The sequence below is a fragment of the Biomphalaria glabrata genome, chromosome 12, assembly GCF_947242115.1.
Source record: "Biomphalaria glabrata chromosome 12, xgBioGlab47.1, whole genome shotgun sequence".
Classification (NCBI taxonomy): domain Eukaryota; kingdom Metazoa; phylum Mollusca; class Gastropoda; family Planorbidae; genus Biomphalaria; species Biomphalaria glabrata.
Genome location: NC_074722.1, coordinates 2,152,204 through 2,170,716, shown reverse-complemented (window position 1 = coordinate 2,170,716; position 18,513 = coordinate 2,152,204). Strand labels below are relative to the sequence as shown.

Below are 18,513 nucleotides of genomic sequence, written 5' to 3'. Positions count from 1 at the left end.
GGTAATGATGTGCTTTCTATTTTAATAAGTCAATAATATTAGTAAGAACAATATTATCTTCACTTTCTTAATATTATAAACACAATATTTCCTGAAAAGATTTTTTTAAATTATAGAAATAATGCTCAAGTCTTCAGAAATGGTAGTTTTCAGAATCATCAAATCAAGGACAACATAGTATTCATGAACTTCCAGCTATCAGCAAGCTCCTAGTAGGTATTATGGAGCACATTCTCCTTCAACTCAGAGGATCACAGGCACTGGACAAATTCTAGTACTGTTGATGGAATAGAAACAACATACATTAAATTCATAACAAGTCACCAATTCAATCTTAGTTTCATATAGTACCAAACTTCCATATGTTCAAGTCCTTTACGGATAAAATCAATTCTGAAAACATCTAACAAAACAGTTCCTTAAAAAGTATATTAGGAGTATAGTAAAGTACATTAGAGGTTTTATACTAAAAATGCTATGTTAACATATTATGAAACAAAAATATTACAAAAAAAAAGGAATAGTATAATAATAATAATATTTAATCTTTGACATTATATTCAGTAATATTATGAAAATTTAATGAATGATTAAATGCACTTGAAAGTGAAGGGAACAGATTTTTTAAAAAATTCAGGAAATTTTCTGCACAAGCGGGCTGAGGTAACCCAAATAAAGAGAGTCATTGAATATTGTACTGAGTGTTTGAAACATAATTTTTTACTGCATACATTAAATTATAAACATATCTTTGCAAATTTAAAGGGAGAATTTGAAGACAGCTTTTATTCTTTTTGCACTAAGATAAAAGTATTAAATTTTAAGCTGTCCTACTTACTGGAAGGAGGCCTGGTGGCTTAGCGGTTAGCGCTTGGCTTCCGAACTGGGGACCGGGGTTCAAATCCTGGTGAAGACTGGAATTTTTAATTTGAGTCTGAGTCCACTCAGCTCTAATGGGTACCTGACATTAGTTGGGGAAAGTAATGGCGGTTGGTCACTGTGCTGGCCACATGACACCCTCGTTAACCGTAGGCAACAGAATGGTCAGAAACAGATGATCTCTACATCATCTGCCCTATCGATCACAAGGTCTGAAAGGGAAACTTTACTTTTTTTTTTACTTACTGGAAGTTTCGTAGGAAGAGTTTCTGGCATAACAAGTGAGTTTTGTGGCATTCATCCTATTGATAAACTCTTAGAAATAAGAAAGCATCATTTCTTCTTGAAATATACATCTGCGGAAAAGAAAAGAACAATTGCTTTTAATGTGAGCAATAATAAAATTCTAATTAAATTTAAAAAATCTCCAAAATATTTATAGTGACTTAGTTCAAAGAATTATGTAAAGACTTTCTTTAAGCATTTTCTCAACTCATCTGACATCCTTTTCCACCAAGATAACTGGTTAAACTGTACTTCTAATTGAGAATTGTTGCATAATATATTTAATTCTTATGCAAGAAAGTATAATTTGAAGGAAAACACCTTAGATAACAAAAGAGTGGTATTGGCCTGCATGAGAAAATTATCACTTTAGAAATACCCTGCACAGGCTGGAGGGAATATAATATGTTTTATTTACAACATAACAACAATATTGTGTAAATATTCACCTATAAGTTAGCTTTAAATAAAATAGCACATGGATTCTTACAATTAAAATAGACTTACATAACGTTTAAAAATAAATGATTAATTACTTAAAAACTTACTGTTAAATGTATTTATACAGCTTCTGGCACTGTGTGAAAACTCCTTTGAAAACAATAAGAGCATATTGTGGCAGTATCTGGGTAAATACTTGAATCCACACATTGAATGGTAGCAATTAGAGCCCTTTGGGTACCTTTCAACATCCTTTGTGTACTTCTTTGGTAGTTAAGAGAAAAGTTAAGATCTAGATCTACAGTGAATAAATAGCACAATTTGGTACCTATTGCCTACTAGAATATGTGAGAATAATGAAAAACGAAAATAGAACCGATTAGAATGTCTAGTCCAATCTAGTACAGTTGTTTATATCTAGGGAAGATATGAGTTGTGATCAAAAGAGCTAGATCTAGTACATGAGTAGGGCCTATGTTGATGGGCATGGCTGTAGATAGTAGTATTGCTCATCAGAAACATTAAATCTGTAGTGTATAATCAGTGTATAAATCACAAATGGGAATAGATCTAGATACAGATTCTAGATCTTATAACTTTGTCTTTATTATAAGTATATTATAAGAGTCTAGGTGTATTATTATCATATAAAATATAGATATAAACTAGATATAGATTAGAGTCGTTAGTAAAGATAAAGTAGATCTTCAAATAGTTTAAAGAACGATCTGTGACACTGTAAGCCAAGCACTTCCATTCATGATTCACATATGAAGAGGCTAAGGCGCCTAAGCCTAAGTATTTAGTAAGACGAAGTTTAAGTTAACAAGTCAGATTAAAATTAATCATCATGATCAAGGTAAGATGAAGCTGAACATCTAGACTTGAAATTATCCTAGATCTAGTCTAGAGTCAACTAGAGCTAGATTCTATATAATAGGGGGCCTATATAGATTCTATATCTTCATTCTCTGGGTTTATCAGACACACAAAGATTAAGATGATGAATCTAGAGACTCGACGTTCATAATATTTTTAGTCATAATTTTGTTAAGAGTACTATAGGCATAGCCAGATTTTTTATAAAAACAAATTATTATTTTACAAACTTAAAAATGGGCATTTACATAAATAGTGTTTAGTGTTATATATATATATATAATATATATATATATATATATATATATATATATATATATATATATATATATATATAGTAGTGTAGTAGTGTGTTGTGTGTAAGTTCGTATTTGTAGATAAAGTTTATAGCCATAGATCACTACATCTACATGTTTATGTGTACAATCACTTTCTAGTGAAGTAGAGCCTAATGATTCTAAAATTTTATTGGGCGAATATATTCGAAACAATATCAGATCTTTTTATAGCTTTTAGAAGAATTGGATGTTATTTGGGATTCTAGTTAGTTAAAAAAAAAAACACTAAAAACTTGAAGGCCGAAATTTTTATGCAGATTTTTCAGTTAGTCATACATACATCGTTGATTTTTTTTTTTTTTATGGTTGATTTTCCATTACTATAGATAAAAATGCACATTACCTTGAAATTAAAATCAAATTGAATAAAAAAAATATTTGTAGATCTGAACAAAAGTTGGTAAAGATGTAAGATTGTAGGCTTATTGACTCACTATATTGTTATTTTATTTAGACTGACTCATTCACAGACTTAACTTAGGCCTATATCACCCATTATATAGAAAATTAATAAATGACACTCTCAGAAATGTATTGACTCTTTCAGTAAATCGCTTATCACATTTAAAATATACATTGTAAAAATAATAATAATTATCAAATGTGATGAAAAAAAAAGAAAAACAAATAATCCAAACTGGTAGCACCAATTAGCAGACAATTAATGTCGTAAACAAGAATACACGAAATACAGGCTTGGCTAATTATCTATATTGGCTAAGAAAATCAGTTACAAAGCTTTATAGTCATAGATCTAAGTCACAAATTGATTTGTGCACACTTACCTCTGTAACATCGTATCTATATATATATGACAATTAAGTTTCCATTTATGATTTGCTGTAAAAGTGATGGTAAAAATCTTCGGGAATAGTTTCTTTATATAGTAACAAATTCTACCGGAAGTCAATTTACCACGCAACCAAGGACGCCTCGGTGAATGGAACTTATGCTTAGTTTCCTTAGTGTTGGCAGTCCATGTAATATATAGTCTATGGGTCTAAGATATAACCATTAGTATTAGCTGCATTATTAAATAACATTTTCTGAATCTAAATTATAATTTGGGTTTCCTCTTGGATCCATAAATAAACTGTTCCGAAATGTTTTTTTCCAGGATTGCTCTGAGCATTATTACAATACCTCTATTCAGGTCACATATTCCCAATGGCAGGGTGGACCTGGTTCTCGAAAACGGTTTTAATGATTTTCCTAGAAATTTGACAGTGGAATGAATATCGTTGGGAAAAGAATTACTAACTCGTTGGCCGAAATTGGAAAACTTTAGTTTGATTGTTATAATTTTTCAAATTATTAAAAGGAAATAAATTTAAATTTGGCTAGAGAACTAGAAAATGTCTATCTTGAGCAAACTATAAGTATTCGGGTATTTCCGAAAGTAGGCCCTAGTGTCATAAATTAATTTTCAGGAACAATTAGCGTATCGTCTTCTAAGTCTAGATCTAAAGGCCTATCAGTGGGATATTATAAAGTGTAGTAGATCTATATCTATACATTTTCTTAACCAGGACTCTTTATCGGGTGTGGGCTAAAGGGGGGGGGGGGAGGGGGGAACAAAATTTCCATTTCTTAAAAATCTAATATTCATTATTTCTAAAGTGTACAATAATCGCTCTATAACAGGGGTTCTCAACCTGTGGGTCGCGACCCCTTGAGGGGTCGATTGACGATTTGTCAGGGGTCGCCTAAGACCATCGAAAATATGGATTGTATTTTGTATTCTTCTATTGCTCTGTGTGTGTGTGGGGGGGGGGGGGAAGGGGGGTCGCGGCAGAGTTGGGGATTGTAAAGAGTTTATAAGGTTGAGAACCGCTGCTCTATAAGATGTATAGAGGAGGTGGTCTTTAAAGAGAATATATTTTTATTTCTTTTTTGTGTTCAATGGGATGTCGCTTTTATCCGAGGAGAAGTGAATGCGTATTTAATATGACCGAGGACTTTCACACTGACAGTTAATCACAGTAATCTGCTCTTGTTTAACGCGATACGGAGAAATGTGGTGACGATGTAAGAAACCAGACGAAAAACGTAGGGCAAGTAAATTGAAGAAGATTTGGGAGAGATTTAGAAAAAAACAAAAAAAAACAAAAAAAAAAAAAAAAACAAAACAATGTTAGAAAGTCATATTGTGAGATCTCCCCTTTCAGACCTTGCAATCTATAGCGCAGATGATTTAAAAGGGCATGTTTCGTATCTTATCTTATCTTATATAATACAGACGTTACTTCAAAAAAGAAGATGATTACGTCCTACGCGTCATGCATTCATTCATGCATATTAACCAATGACCTAAATTCTGCCAAGTTACTGGTTTTCCTGGCTAGCTCAGGCAACCCATTCCATGCTCTAATAGCACTAGGGAAGAAGGAGTATTTGTACAAATTTGTCCTAGCATATGGGACGAGGAATGTGCCTTGATCTTTGTGTCTTTCTGAGTATTTTATTACATTTTTGTCTTTGTATTTGAAGATTCTGTGGCCCATGGTTAATGAGTTTGTTATGTGGCCAGCACAATGACCAACCACCCTTACTCTCTCTTCCCAACTAATGCCAGGTACCCAATAGAGCTAGGTGGACTCAGAGGCGCCCTAGAGATCCCGAAATAAAAAATCCCAGTTTTTCTTTTATGAGGTTCGGAAGCCAAGGGCTTTATCCCTCAGCCACCTCGCCTCCCAACTTGACTGACCTATATAAAATAATCTCATTCAAACATAGCTTGTTGTCAATATTGAGTTTTGTTTAAACGTAAAAATCTCCTTCAGTTTGGAATTAACAGCATTATAGAAACATTTCATTGAATACTCGATTAGTACACATATCATCAATAGCGCAGACCCAATAAATAGCCGAATCTTGGGGCGTTTAGCGGGATGTCATGATGTCAAGATGTCATGCGCGGAGAGCAGCAAATCTAGCCAATAAAATCAAGGCGTCGATCGATTTTGAGAGAAGATGACGTAGTAAGAAGCTGTTTAAAAAAAAAAAGGAATGATCATTTAGTATGTACCTAGATCTGCAATCAATAAAGGCGGTTCGATTCAAATAAATCGGTGAACAACTTAAATACCATGTTTTAAAAGTTCTAAATCAAAGTTTACATTTAGTTTATCAGTTTATTTTAACTGATTTTAGGTTCATGCCAATTATAACTGCATTAACTACAGCACCATCATAAACCAGCTAGATGGAGAATTTCTCCATACCAACATGGCTTTAGGAAATATAGGTCATGTGAAACACAGCTAACAGGTCTCATTGATAATTTTTCAAAAAGGCTTAGATAATACTGATCCAATAGTTTCTTGGTGGACTTAGAATTTCATGATAGGCTGAGAACAAACTGTAATAATAAAAGTCAAAATCAACACCGATAACAGTAAAGTCAGGTGTACCTCAAAGAAACAGTCTTGGGCCCGCTACTCTTTGTGGTTTACAGAAATAATCTCCCTTAGTTCAAGAACAAAAGACAGATTATTGCAATAATATATAGAACAATCGAAACAACACAAGATACTGAAGATACTGACATTTAAAAAAAAGAAAATTAGAAGAATTACTGAAATAGGACTCTGATAATGGAGCATGTCTTTCCGTCCGGTCATATATAATGTAGAAATATTATAATTGACAAAAAAGGTAAAACAAATACTATGTATCATATTCACAGTAAACCAGTTGCACATTAAAACTCAAAATATCGAGGTGCTATAATAAATGAAAAGTCGTCACTAGATCTGTGATGATTGTATTTGTATACACTTAGTATTGTAAACAGCACTTGATAGAATTTGTAAGACATAAGAACTCTAGGTTTATTTATTATCATTTCATTGGTCGATCAGTTAAAGTGGAGTGATGGTCCTTGAAAGATAGTTACTGTTGTCAGAGGCCTGAGATTTGAGACTAATAGTAGAAGTACAGTATAAGGCAGTTTTTCCTAGTTTGTTGTATAGTTAATAGCAGGGGCGGTCTGGCTATATGGGCATTCAGGCAAATGCCCGGTGGGCCGGTACCCAATTGGGCAGGTAGGGCCACCGAAAGGGTCGCATGAATGCCAGTAAATTATTTTAAGAGATCTTTTACAATTTAAAGTTTAACAATTATCTAAAGCAATCATATTGGCTAACAATTTGTGGGCCGGATTGTATAGAAATGCCCGGGCAGATTTTTACAACCAGTCCGCCCCTGGTTAATAGTTCAACTTTCGTTGGCGTTATCTACAGTTATAGTTATTCCAATTGCTTTATTAACTCTTTCTCTCCGTAATTATTTACCACATTCTGGTGGAATCAACGTTGGTATCGTCAGTTAGGAGACAAAGAGTTAAATATATATTCTGTTCTTAATACACCCCTGGTGTTTCTTTAAATTGTTGACAAACATACGTTTAGGTGTCCAGGTCAGAGCCATAGGTCAGGAGTTCACAGCAAGATCTATATATTGACGAAATTATTAAATAAATATAAAAAAAAACTTAAAAAAAAAGGCTTATATTAAGTGTAGTTGTAACTATTAGTTTGTATCTGTCATGTAATTAAATTTTATTAAATTTGTAATAGATCTAGACCAACTATAATAAATCTGTGCGATTAGAAATATTTTTAACAATTTTTTTAAAACTCAATTTCATGCTGAACATATAGGTCTTAATGCTCTTCTTGACTGTAGCGAAGCGTGGGGTACGTCTGAGCGCAATGAGAACCTAGTTCGAAACCTATGGTCCATGCAATGAAAAAAAATCTTGCAGTCAGCATTTAAAGGTCAAGCATCGTTTTGTGTATTGGTAGTTATTCGTTCTTGTGATCTGTGTTTAACCTGTGTGTTAATTGTGTTTGTAGTGTGAATCAATGCTCTTGTGTAAGTTGTGTGTGTGTGTGTGTGAGAGAGAGAGAGAGAGAGAGATAATTTCTTATAAGAACGATTATGTTCTATGTATTACTATATACTTTATACTATGTTACTCTTAGCACGATAAATAAAAAAAAATTCCATTTCTCTCTATATATCTCTTTGTCTCTCTTTTCTCTCTCTCTCCCTCTTTCTATTTCCACCTCTCTCTCTCTCTTTCTCTTCTCTTCTTTCTCTCTTTCTATTTCCGTGTCTCTCTTTCTCTCTCTATTTCTCTTCTCTGTCTTTCTCTCTTTCTATTTCCGTGTCTCTCTTTCTCTCTCTATTTCTCTTTGTATTTTTGTCTTTCTATTTCTGTCTTTCTATTTCTGTCTTTCTATTTCTGTCTTTCTATTTCTCTCTCTTTCTATTTCTCTCTCTTTCTATTTCTCTCTCTTTCTATTTCTGTCTTTCTATTTCTCTCTCTTTCTATTTCTGTCTTTCTATTTCTCTCTCTTTCTATTTCTCTCTCTTTCTATTTCTGTCTTTCTATTTCTCTCTCTTTCTATTTCTGTCTTTCTATTTCTCTCTCTTTCATTTCTCTCTCTTTCAATTTCTGTCTTTCTATTTCTCTCTCTTTCTATTTCTGTCTTTCTATTTCTGTGTCTCTTTTTCTCTTTCTCTCTTTCTATTTCCCTCTTTCTCTCTCTCTCTCTCTCTCGCTCTCTCTCTCTCTCTCCCTCTCTAACTTTTGTATGACTTTGTATTCACTCACTCTCTCAGTTTTCATCCATTGCGAACTCCCCGTCAGAGACTTTCCCAATTCCCTGGCACGACAGCCCCCCCGCCACTTATCCACCCTGCCCCCCCCAACCACCCGGTTATCTACCCACACTCCCCCTCTCCCTCCCGTCCTCGTCACTCTAATTCTCCCGCGATCTCAAACGAGCAAGGGGGGGGGGGCAGTTGGTGGCAGCGATCGGAGTTCAGACCCCCGCACTGCTTAGCTTGCCTGAGTTCAAACCGTATCGAGGAGAAAGAGAGGGGGAGAGAAAGACGGGAGGGGAGGAACCACAGGATGGGGGGGGTTATGGTGGCGAAGGTAGCGCTCAATATTTGCCTTGTTATTTCAGCACTTGTGTGCGGAGTGATCTCTAATAGAGAAGCCTATGAGCCATCTATCCCAGGTAGCTAACCACAGCCTCTGGGTTACCTCCGCGTTAGGGAGAAAAAAAAAACACAACAACAACGTTGCAACAGATCTACAGTGTCACAATGAGGCACATTGACACACACACACGTGCTATTTATAAATAGACAAGAGTCCAGGATTTTGTAACAATCTTACTCACGGCACCATCTCGGTTCTTACGATATTTCTGATTTTAACCATATTACAGCCAAATTGCGTATTTTGTTTTGTTCTCTGTGCATTAGAAAAAAAACAATTTTTGATGACGCAAAATTTCATAATGACAGGTAAGTTTTTCAAAATGACATATTGATTTTTAAAAAGCGAAATTTAAGGGGTTTTTTAAAAATGTTATATATTATCTATTTCTATGTTTCTATTATATTAGATAGATAGAAAAATATTGGAGTCCTGGTAAATATGGAGTGTAGTGTGTGGATTCAAACATCAGAAAGAACAAACACTTTTGAGTCGGTATCTAGCACCTAGAGATTTCCCCCTTCAGACCTTTCGATGTATGGATGGCAGATGATATAAGGGTAATCTGTTTCAGGGGCGGAGGGTGATCTATGGATGGCTGATGATATAAGGGTAATCTGTTTCAGGGGCGGAGGGTGATCTATGGATGGCAGATGATATAAGGATAATCTGTTTCAGAGGCGAGGGTGATCTATGGAAGGCTAATGATATAAGGGTAATCTGTTTCAGAGGCGTAGGGTGATCTATGGAAGGCTGATGATATAAGGGTAATCTGTTTCAATGGCTGAGGGTTTCATGTGGTCAGCTTAACCCCAACGTAAGCTAGGTACCCGATGTGGTTGGAGAGTCTCATGCGTATCGTAATGTTAACATATAAAATCCCCAGTCGTTAATAGAAATAGAAATCAAGATTTGAATACATTAATTCTACTAATTAAGGGTGACTTTTTTTTTTTTTTTGGAGAAAAAACGAATTTTATGGTATCACAACAAAAAAAATGTAAAAACTTTGTTCAGAAATTGTTCAGAAATTGTTCTTGCGTTCATTTGCTTGTCCTTTTTTTCCCGCTCTAAACACGTGGAAGTCCGCATACATCTCACATGGGCTTGCATCTCACACGAAATGCATGATCTTCGGAGTTTTGAAAGTCAATGTCCCCATGTACTAGTAAAGACCAACAGTTCTGGGACACACACACATACACACAGACGTTTTTATAGATGTTGTGTTGTCAGTACTCAAGTCTAAGATCCAAGTGACTTTTTTTTTTTTCACTTTTTGTTCTAAAAGATACATTGCAAAAAAAAAAAAACAACAACAAATGAATTTTTATGTACCATAACAACAAAAGTAAAAACTTTGTTCAGAAATTGTTCATAGTTCTTGCTTTCATTTGCTTGTCCTTTTTTTCCTGCCCTAGCCCCATGAAAGTCCGCATACATTTTAAGCCATACAATCCACACGGGCTTACATCTCACACGAAATGCCTGATCACCGAAGTTTTGAAGATCAATGTCTTTATTTTTATTCTCAGAATTTGCCTTATTCAATTTAAGCTTTATCATCATAGGAATCCTTAGGCCTCTTTTTTTGGGCTTTATGTGCCTCTTTTGTGGGATTTTATATATATATATATATGTTTTTATTTGTAAGATCCCATAATTCACAAGTATTAAATCTTATACATATGAGTGTTTTATGTAGAATGTTACTTTCTGCTTTGCGATTTCGGAAAATTGATTGTTAAAAATTATATAACTGAATAAAATACGTTCTAAAATTGGTTTACCCACGCGATATTTGGAGTAAAGATATTTTAAATAATCTTTTAACAAATGTATTTGTACTTCCTCGCTATAGATCTGTCCACTGTTTCAAATGTCCACTTATCCTTTCTTGGAATAGATTACGAACACTGTGATGGTTACGCTCTTTACAAGGATGTTTTTTTTTTTCAGCGTAGTCTTTGACCACCGGCTACGCCAGGCCTAATTACCTTTGGCTTCCATTTGATCTACTTCGTGTGTGTATTGTCTATTAAAATTTTCAAACTTAACTTTGTGAAATTCCAAGTTGATTTAAAAGTTGATTTGTCTTGTGCAAGGCTTCCTTTGAAGAGATGCGCTAGGATTGCGCAGGGGACGTAACTGGGACATTTCTTTTTCTCCGTCACCATAATCTTCCAAAAAGTCCATTAGCATTGCGTCCCCTTGATTCATTTGAGCACTGAGAAGGATTTTCATACAGCGGACTTGCGTTGACCTGAAGCTCCTTACCCGGTACCCATGTCCTGTCTTAAAGTACCCATGTCCTGTCTTAAGGTACCGATGTCCTGTCTTAAGGTATCCATGTCCTGTCTTAGGGTACCCATGTCCTGTCTTAAGGTACCCATGTCCTGTCTTAGGGTACCCATGTCCTGTCTTAAGGTACCGATGTCCTGTCTTAAGGTACCCATGTCCTGTCTTATGGTACCCATGTCCTGTCTTACGGTACCCATGTCCTGTCTTATGGTACCCATGTCCTGTCTTATGGTACCCATGTCCTGTTTTAAGGTACCCATGTCCTTTCTTAAGGTACCCATGTCCTGTCTTAAGGTACCCATGTCCTGTCTTAAGGTACCGATGTCCTGTCTTAAGGTATCCATGTCCTGTCTTAGGGTACCCATGTCCTGTCTTAGGGTACCCATATCCTGTCTTAGGGTACCCATGTCCTGTCTTAAGGTACCCATGTCCTGTCTTAGGGTACCCATGTCCTGTCTTATGGTACCCATGTCCTGTCTTATGGTACCCATGTCCTGTTTTAAGGTACCCATGTCCTGTCTTAAGGTACCCATGTTCTGTCTTAAGGTACCCATGTCCTGTCTTAGGGTATACATCTCCTGTCTTAAGGTTTCATGATGGTTCATAATTGTATAAGATAATAAGATAATGACTTCGTCCTACGCGCATCCATATTTTAATCTAGTCGTAGATGTCAATGAGAGGCTTCGAACGAAGCCATTCGTTATAGAGTGCCTCCGTACCGACCTGCAACGTCACAACCTGTTATTGGTCTAAGCTGCCCACAGACTGTGACGTTGCAGGTCAGCGTTCAGGCCCTCTTTAACAAATGTTCTCGCTTCAAATCAGCTAAGTCATTGTTTTTTTCTGGCTGATTCAGGCAAACTTTTTAATGCTCTAATATCGACCAAAAGAACGAACTTTTACGTTTTTTTCCTAACATATGGAATAGGAAATGCGTTTTTATCTTGGTGTCTGAGTTTGTTTTTAAATTTGGTTTTTGTTTCTGTAGTTGTAAATTATGCGCTTTATATATAATTGCTACTTTACTTTTTTAGTGTTCTGTCCTTAAGCGTCTCTAAATTTAGTGATTTTACTAACGATTTTATTCCAATCAAATGTGAATATTCGTTTGTTATAAATCTCAAGGCCAGTGGCGTAGCTACGTTGGGGTGAGAAATTGAAAATCCCCCGGGCCCCAACTTGAGAGGTGTTCCCAAATGAGTATTTTTTTTTTACATTAAAGGTTAAATATTACGCAAATTGCAGGGGCCCACAGAGAGATCAAGCCCCCTGGCCCCCAAATGATGGGAAATTCCTAGCTACGCCTCTGCTCAAGGCTGTATATTCAGTCTGTTCTAATTTCTTTAAGTTTTCTCGAGATGTCGGTTCTCAAAAGACGCATATTTCAATATTGGTCTAACCAAGGTTAACCCTTAAAAAGCGTGTGGTAGTTTAGCCTCTAAACATCAGATTTGTAATTCCATTTTGTATAAGCTCATTGTAAAACAGCTCAGCACTTTAAGGGTTTAAATAGCATTTTAGCTTTATGTTCTGATGCTTGGTATTGTATTGTATTGTATTGTAACCATTTCATCAGTATTAGGATTCCATGATACATTTTCATCAATTACAACACCTAGATACTGTGTGAGCTTTAACTCTTTCTCTCCGTAATTATTTACCACATTCTGGTGGAATCAACGCTGGTATCGTCAGTTAGGAGAGAAAGAGTTAAGTCTGTGTAACTGGTTTACCGTGAATAAAATAAGCAGTTTTTAATTGTCTTAGCTTGTTTGTTGCTCTTAATAATTATTTTCTTTTGTCAGAGAGGACAGATAGGCTCCAGCTTAATTTCCATTTCTGTAATTCTTGTGTTGTATATTGTCGCTCCTGTACGTTGTACTCTCCCCTTGGAAGGTAGCCGAGCTGTCTATGTCCATGCCTTTTTTTTCCACCGAGATTCAGACCCAAGACCCCTTGGTTTGGAAGTGAAGTGCTTTACAACTCAGCCACTCCGCTTGGCAGATTGGCTTGGTATATTCTAGTGATATCAAATAATTTTCGCTGTTTTAGCCATGACCTACAGACTTATAAATGGCTGCCTGATCAAATAGAATGCCGTTTCGAGCCCTGATATCTCTGCTATGCTATAATCCCTCCCCCCAACCTATTTTTCTGATTTTACTTTCATATTCATTAATGGTAGACATCTGTTTGAATTTTTATATTTAAAAAAAATCATTACGCAATCCCGCACGCGCGCCTATGCACTTTTTTTTGTTGGTATCTACTCTTTAAGGCAGCAGGGCTTTGCGATTCATTGTACAGGATGACTCCCTGAGTTGATTACTAATGATGGACTTGTAGACCTCTAGTAAGTACTTGAAACGTATGTCGATTCACTCAGTAATCATGTTGAGCTAGTCAAAGAATCGAATCATTCTGTACACGATTCACTCACTTCACTTCAAATTTACTCAATTGATTTTTTTTTTCGATTACAGTGTACTGGTAAGGGAATTTACTGCTAGCGTTATTCTCGACCACAAGTTGTTTTCTTTGTCTATATATTATTGTTGCAGGTCCATTGTTTCATCCTTTTATCCTTATATCCTTGCATTGTTTCATCCTTTTATCCTTATATCCTTGCATTGTTTCATCCTTTTATCCTTATATCCTTGCATTGTTTCATCCTTTTATCCTTATATCCTTCCGTTGTTTCATCCTTTTATCCTTCCATTGTTTCATCCTTTTATCCTTATATCCTTCCATTGTTTCATCCTTTTATCCTTATATCCTTCCGTTGTTTCATCCTTTTATCCTTCCATTGTTTCATCCTTTTATCCTTATATCCTTCCATTGTTTCATCCTTTTATCCTTATATCCTTCCATTGTTTCATCCCTTTATCCTTATATCCTTCCATTGTTTCATCCTTTTATCCTTATATCCTTCCATTGTTTCATCCCTTTATCCTTATATCCTTCCATTGTTTCATCCTTTTATCCTTATATCCTTCCATTGTTTCATCCCTTTATCCTTATATCCTTCCATTGTTTCATCCTTTTATCCTTATATCCTTCCATTTATTTCATCCTTTTATCCTTATATCCTTCCATTGTTTGATCCTTTTATCCTTATATCCTTCCATTGTTTCATCCCTTTATCCTTATATCCTTCCATTGTTTCATCCCTTTATCCTTATATCCTTCCATTGTTTCACACTTTTATCCTTATAACCTTCCATTGTTCCATCCTTCTACCATCCATCCATCTTTTAATATCCTCGTAGCCTTTATTTTCCCATCTGTGCTGTCTGATTGTTGTATGTCTGTCCATAGACCCTTAATGATTTGTTGCATTTCTTCATTCCTTTTATAAATCTGAAGATGTAACCGAAAAATGAAAAAAAAATATTTTCATTTATTATAGTATAAATATTTTGTAAGTTTATATTCTGCATATCTGGAAAAAGTCTTCTGATATATATTATTTCGTTACTCTAATAATTAACTTTAAAAAAAAAATATTTAAACCTCATTCGAGTTTTTAATGTGAAACCCATTGGATTCTTTTTGTAATATTCATGTCTTGTATTGTTCCGGGCCTATTGGCGGTTTCAAATTTAGCGGGAAAACTGTTAGGCATAATAACTAAGTGCTTTGGTGTCTCCGGTGTCTAGGAGAAAGAGAGTGTTGATATGTTATGTTTTTTTTTAGAGGTATATTTTAATTTGTGTGCACCGTATTAAGCACGGCACAAACACATTTTCTAAACTCTTTCGTTTTGTAGATCTTTTGTGTTTGTTCCTAGTTGGCAGCACTGAAGTTTGGGGTTAGCGTCCTTGACCTTGGTGAGTTGGTCATGAATATTCCAAAAAATAGTCCGAATTTTTTTTATTTCCTCCTCGACTACAACAATTATTGGTGTTTATAATTTTATATGGAGCCATTTATAATTCAGTTTGCTCTCCACCTGTTAGAAATACTGATTTCATGTGTGTAATAGGACCGAACATTTTAACGTTTGAATTTCAAATCAGTAAAAATATTGAATGACGTCTTGGCATACAAACACTACGTACAAACAGTTAATCATTCCATGACGTCTTGGCATACAAACTCTTTGCACGAACAGTTAATCGTTACATGACGACTTGGCATACAAACACTATCTTATCTTATCTTATATAATACAGACGTTACTTCAAAAAAGAAGATGATTACGTCCTACGCGTCATGCATTTAGTCATGCATATTAACCAATGACTTAAATTCTGCCAAGTCACTGGTTTTCCTGGCTAGCTCAGGCAACCCATTCCATGCTCTAATAGCACTAGGGAAGAAGGAGTATTTGTACAAATTTGTCCTAGCATATGGGACACTACGTACAAACAGTTAATCATTCCATGACGTCTTGGCATACAAACTTTATGTACGAACAGTCAATCATTACATGACGTCTTGGCAAACATATACTATGTAGGAATAGTTAATCATTCCGTGACGTCTTTGCAAACATATACTATGTAGGAACAGTTAATCATCCCATGACGTCTGAACATACAAACACAGTATATACAAACAGTTAATCATTCCATGACGTCTTGGCAAACATATACTATGTAGGAACAGTTAATCATCCCATGACGTCTGAACATACAAACACAGTATATACAAACAGTTAATCATTCCATGACGTCTTGGCAAACATATACTATGTAGGAACAGTTAATCATCCCATGACGTCTGAACATACAAACACAGTATATACAAACAGTTAATCATTCCATGACGTCTTGGCAAACATATACTATGTAGGAACAGTTAATCATCCCATGACGTCTGAACATACAAACACAGTATGTACAAACAGTTAATCATTTCATGAAGTTTTGGCATATGTACAAACAGTTAATCACTCCATGACGACTAAACATACAACACTCTATGTCAGTCTATGTACAAACAGTTAATCATTCCATGACGTCTTGACATACAAACACACACAATATGAAACGCAAGCCTGTAAGAGCCTCAGCGACTTCCTTTCCTTCCGAAAATCAAATTCACTTCAGACCAAACTCTTTTTGATCTGATTCAATTACGACAATTCACTTCACCCAAAATATTAATATTATCAAATATACTCAACGCTTCCTCGTGGGCTCAATAAATCAATTATATTTGACGACATCAAGTCAGCCCCCGAATGAAAGGCAAAAAAAAAAAAAAATATTAAACGCGAGACACATTTCTTGCAAGTCCGACAATCTGTTATAAAAAAAATAAACACAGTTGCTTCCCTTGTCACAGCTCCAGGAAGACGAGACAACAAGCATCTCTATTGCCCAGGAAGATTTATGTCCGGAAATTGAAACAGATCAAGCTATACTCGGTAAACAAATCTACAGGCTCTCTCAGTGGCGGCCTTTCAATACGCTTCAATGACACTTTGTTATGAGCGCGTCCAGAAATCTATGTGCAAGATTTAATGTAATATTACCGTAACCTTTATTCGAGGCTCGTCACGTGATTGACAATTGCCAGGCGCAGCCAATAGGATACGAGTCTTGCTTTTTTAAAAAAAAAACTTTGTCAACAAGTAAAGAATTGTTAGCGCCGGCTCGGAAATCTCAAATGTACAATTATTACACGTCTGAGAGTCGTGTTATTTCAAAATGAAATGAAGCTGCGTTTGTGAATTCTAGATCTACATCGATATTGTGAGCTGGTTATTATTAGAACTGGTTATTATTAGAACTGGTTATTATTAGAACTGGTTATTATTAGACCACTATCCCTGGTTTAGAAAATCCGCTGCCGAGGACAAACGCAGACGACGAAAAGAAAATCTAAGTCGACCACCTGCGGACAATGGTTATGCTTGCCCTGGATGTGGCAAAATATGTAGGTCACAGCTGGGGCTGCGCAGCCACGGGGAATACTGTATTCCTCACTAATCTTGGGACTCGAAGACAAGCCTTATTATTATTATTATTATCCCTGGTATAAACTTACTATAAACAAAGAGAGAGTCCAATCCATGATGAGTGCTGGAAAGGGAATGTAATGGTAGGATTGTGTTATTTCGAAATTCAAATCCATAGCAGCCGTTAGAGCAAATAACATCTCGTTTGAGAGAACGAGAATCTACGTCATCACTGACGGTAGGTAGAGTTGAGCATGAGGCTAGGGTCAGGTCAAACGGTTTTGATTTCTATTCGGGACATACATTCATACATACATACATACATACATACATACATACATACATACATACATACAAACATACTCCTTACATTTATATATTAGATATGTTACCAACTTCACCTGTACAAAGATCCATAATGAACAAAATAATACTGTGATTGTTATCATTATCATCAAATATGACCTAGATCTAATAGTTTTTTTTTCTTTCCTCTGGTATTACCAGAATCGAAATACGTTAAAAGATAAATAAATTCAATGTAGTTTCCTAGGCAATAGTATCATTATTATTATAAAAGAGCGAGTAGTCATTCTCTGGCGCTGCCAGGGTCGAGTTTCGTTAAAGGGAAACAAAATTCATCGTAGTCCCTTTAACAGTTTCCACCGAGGAATTTTCTGGTGATGTGGCAGGTCTGCAGAAGTACCGCCCTCTGACAGGCAATGAGAATGTTCCTAGGAATGCCTAGGGCCTTGAAGGTATCTGTGAGGTATCAGTTGTTATTATTCCCTCGGTTGATATGACAATGGGGTATATTGTTATTTTAGATAATTTCCATAAACGCTAAATCTCCAAGCCAAGGTTCCCATATTTTCGCTGTTTTTCCAGGTCTGTTTTTTTTTAAATTATAAGATAGTGGTACGGCGATGTCAATAATGGTAGCGGCCTTTTCTTTTTTATCGATTATTATTATTATTATTATTATTATTATTATTATTATTATGTTAGAAATGAACGAGTAGTCATTCTCTGGCGCTGCCAGGGTCGAGTTTCGCTAAAGAGAAACAAAATTCATCGTAGTCCCTTTAACAGTTTCCACTGAGGAATTTTCTGGTGATGTGGCAGGTCTGCAGCAGTACCGCCCTCTGACAGGCAACGAAGATGTTCCTAGGAATGTTAAGGGCCTTGAAGGTGTCTGTGAGGTCAGTTGTTATTATCCCCTCGGTTGATATAACAATGGGGTATATTGTTATTTTGGACAATTTCCATAGACGCTTAATCTCCAAGCCCAGGTTCCCATATTTTCTTTGTTTTTCTATCTCAGTTTTTCTTAAATTATGAGACAGTGGTACGGCGATATCGATAATGGTAGCGGTTTTTTCTTTTTTATCGATAAACAGCAGATCCGGGCGATTGAAATCTACCGTTTTGTCGGTCAGAATAGGCCTATCCCAGTACAG

General features: G+C 35.7%; 1 protein-coding gene and 1 long non-coding RNA gene across 5 annotated transcripts in view; one reads left to right on the top strand and one right to left on the bottom strand.

The window, feature by feature from the left end:
• Positions 1–18,513, top strand: part of LOC106079466 (nitric oxide synthase-like) — a 229,719-nt gene that overhangs the window by 29,998 nt on the left and 181,208 nt on the right. For 2 of the 4 annotated variants that reach the window (XM_056005595.1, XM_056005596.1), the window contains exon 1: positions 8,761–9,149. The exons of the other annotated variants lie outside the window; for them this stretch is intronic. The gene's annotated coding sequence lies outside the window, so the exon portion shown is untranslated. Of the gene's footprint in view, positions 1–8,760; positions 9,150–18,513 lie in introns of those variants that run through there. 4 annotated transcript variants of the gene reach the window in all.
• LOC129921989 (uncharacterized) lies at positions 9–2,695 on the bottom strand. The gene is made up of 3 exons (XR_008773916.1): positions 1,713–2,695; positions 1,126–1,235; positions 9–277 (listed from the first exon to the last, which is right to left on the bottom strand). It is a non-coding gene; the product is annotated as an uncharacterized LOC129921989 (long non-coding RNA).